The sequence below is a fragment of the Silene latifolia genome, chromosome X (assembly GCF_048544455.1).
Source record: "Silene latifolia isolate original U9 population chromosome X, ASM4854445v1, whole genome shotgun sequence".
Lineage (NCBI taxonomy): Eukaryota > Viridiplantae > Streptophyta > Magnoliopsida > Caryophyllales > Caryophyllaceae > Silene > Silene latifolia.
Window position 1 is genome coordinate 326,169,876 of NC_133537.1, and position 3,553 is coordinate 326,173,428.

The 3,553-nt window shown below is 38.8% G+C and overlaps 1 non-coding gene across 1 annotated transcript; it reads left to right on the forward strand.

Moving 5' to 3' along the window:
* Window positions 1–228: 228 nt before the first annotated feature.
* Window positions 229–334, forward strand: LOC141625422 (small nucleolar RNA R71). Its single transcript, XR_012535204.1, has one exon. It is a non-coding gene; the product is annotated as a small nucleolar RNA R71 (small nucleolar RNA).
* Window positions 335–3,553: the final 3,219 nt, after the last annotated feature.

Sequence of the window (3,553 nt, forward strand, 5' to 3'; positions counted from 1 at the left end):
ATGGCTTCCAGCTGAGCCACAACCTGCTTATCGACTGCATGAACTATTCTAATACCATCCCTCGGGTTTCCATACTCGGCACGGTGATTTGCCATCTCTTCAATAAGGGCCCATCCCTTATCATCGTCAGTGTTCTCTTGGAATCTTCCGTTAGATGACGCATCAAGTATGGCTCTGTGATCATCATATAGCCCATTGTAGAAATGGTTAGACAGAAACCACGGATCGAAACCATGGTGAGGAATAGACCTCACCAACTTCTTGAAACGGTACCACGCTTCATATAAAGTTTCATCAGGTGCTTGCTTGAAACTTGTGATCTTTGCCCTCAGCTGATTGGTGCGCTATGGAGGGAAATATCTCTTGTAAAAAGTAAGAGCAAGGGTCTCCCAGTTAGTAACCCCTGCAGCCGCGTGGTCCAAATCAGTCAGCCACTCCCTGGCTGAGTCAGTCAAAGAAAAAGGAAACAGAACCTCCTTAATCTTGTCTTAAGTTACCCCCTTTGTGGCGGGGATAGTAGAACAGTAGTCCGTAAAGACCTCCATGTGCTTCCTCGGGTCTTCACCTGCCAAACCTCTATAGATATTTCTCTCCACCAGATTGATATAGGAAGGACGAATGTCAAATGTATTCCCATCCTCAGTCTGGAGATTGAAACCCTTTGGAATTGATGTTGCTTTAGGCTCCGAGTGACTAGCAATGTTCGGCATCTTTACTGGTTGGCTTACAGAACTAGAAGTATCTTCTTCAAAAGATGGATTTTTACGTAAAAGGAAATGTTGAAGCTCGGTTCGAAAGTACTCAAGTCTTCCTTTCCGATTCTCTTTGCGGACGAAGTCTATGCCTAAATAGTCTCTCGGCTCGAATCACCGCAACTAACTCAAACCTGTCTGACCTGGGCATACACAACACTGAAAGAAAATAAATAAGAACTGCCTCAAGGAATAAAAATTACCTGAGACAGATAAAATAAACGAAACAAAGACAGATAGGGCAATTTCCTCCCCGACAACGGCGCCAAAATTTGACAGGACTGTCGTATACCTATCAAAAATAACTAACTAAACTAACTATATAGCAAGGGAAGTCAGGTCGATCTCCTCAGGGAGGCAAGATATCTGTAAGAGTCCGTCTATTTGGTCACAAAATGGGGGGGTGTTTAAATTGGTTTTCTAAAATAAAAAGGTTTAAAGGAAGAGAAGCAGAGAAAAGAGCAATAAAGGCAGAAAAAGATGATAAACTATCAAAAGAGAGGGGACATGTCAGGATTTCGGTTCACTACGGTAGTCCAGTGACTCAACTGTAAACAACTTAGATAAATTACAGCGAGACGGATATGGAAAGGTCCTTCCGGTCCACTTTATATCCTAAACTTCCACTAACTTAACTTCCGTCCTCGTCAGGGTAGTCTACTGTTCATAGCAGGGCTATTTAGTCCAATCTTCCGATCCAGGATTAAATTTAACCAGATTAAAAAGGTGATTCAGAAGTGTGCACTCAAATAAGTCGGTAAATACAGTTATATTGCTATGGTGACAGAATCTCACAATTAATTCATCTAACATATTCACTACATCGTCACATTTCTACCGTAGATCCCCTAATCCCAACATGAAACAAGTTTAGCTACAAGCTAGCAGCAGATAAATAACCAGCATTCAACATATTAAAACGATAATTAAATTGCATAAAAAGGTAATTAGGGCAGAAATTAATAAATGAAGTAAAACGAACAATTAAAGCAAATTAAAGAGAGATTATTATTAAGAAAGGAGAAAGAGAATACAATCGCAAGAATCCGGCGTAAAGAACGACAAAATCCGAGCTAAATAACCCCGAAAGCAAAGTTACAGTGAAGGATGAAAGCAACGCAGTCTTGGAAAAATGATAGATAATGAATTAGATGAAAGATTAGATGCGAATAACCTAGTAAAGCTGCGTTTAAATAGAAAATAAACTAAGTTCCAAAGCTAAAACAAGTTCACGGGCTAATTAAAGCCCACGAAAGCCTAAACCACTCGATCGAGTAGTTTGAAACCACTCGATCGAATAAAACGCCAGATAAGTTACTCGATCGAACAGAAATGTTACTCGATCGAGTAACTCCACTTTTCACCACTTCTTGATCGAGTAGAAATCCACTCGATCGATCAACCCAAGCTATAAAAACCACTCGATCGAGTAATAAAACCACTCGATCGAGTATTCTTCCTTCAAATCCGCCAAATCTCGTACCCGACTGCCTCGTAAATCATGCCTTCATGCTTCCCAATGCAGGAACTCACTCTGGAAAATCCCGTCTCCTCAAAATGCATGCAAAAAGGACGAAAAATGGTACGATTCCACTACTTTCGCGTTCATTTCTACAAAACGGACAAAACGAACCAAAGTAGCCAATTCGGGGGCAAAATGCAGTATAAACAGTATGAAAGTGCATATAAATACGTGCTAAAATAGGCTAAAAAGACTATATAAAATGCACGTATCAATGTTAAGTAGATATGAAAACTTCGTATCTATTTAATAAGACATAAAAGTGATTTTTTGAAACGTGGAATATTTTCAAAATGAAGTAGTAAACCAAAAGCACGACAAGATCAAAATGTTGATCGGAAATTTCAAAGTAATGACTTTGAAGGTCAAATGGGTAATATCAAGTAATGACCTTGATGATCACTAAGAAGATTCTGAACCAGTTCACATATACCTTCTCCTAGGGACACCATAGTGTATGGTGTAGTCAAGAAGATAAACCGAACTTTATGAGATATAGTTTGAGGTTTTTCGCAATTTTATAAGCTATTTTCTCACTAAAAGTTTAAAACCCGACTATAATAGCCTAAATGACTCCATATGAGATATGGATAGGAAGGGTCCTTAACTTGTCATTTTTATACATTTGGGACCTTAAATGTTTATGCTCAGAACCAATTTATGTATTTGGGAGGGTTATCCAAAATTGAACCACTTGGTTTTTACTCCTTCAAAACGAGAACAAAGAGTTTGTGGCTCGTAATGCTGTCTTTCTAGAAAGATTTTCATTTTCTGAAAGACAGAGTGGGAGAAATTTTAAACTTACGGAAGTCCAACACCCACAAACTGAGTACAATGCAAGAAGGCGTTCTTTATTGAGGCTCAGTGGTTATAAGGAGATAATTTTGTGATAATATTGCATTACTTTTCGAAAGTGACGAATCTTCAACCCTCATCAAAGGCTTTTCTATAGTATGAACTCTATGCGATGGCGTGTCACCATGCAATTCGAATTGGTCTTCTTGCACAAGATGTGATAATAAAGGAAGCATTAGATGTTTTCGAGACTTGATTTGGGGCGAATACTTTGCACCAAATTAGGTTACCTTGATCCTGTCATAAAGGTTACATAAGATGTTTCAATTTTGAGTTGGTTACAGAGAGTTTGTGACAACCCAAATGCCTTTATCAATTCGTATGTTCTTAGCAATATAGCCTCTCTTAAGGATGAGATTCGACAAAAGGATAATAAAACCTTCTCCTTGAATGAATCTCATGACGAGAGAAGTTTTCTTGATCT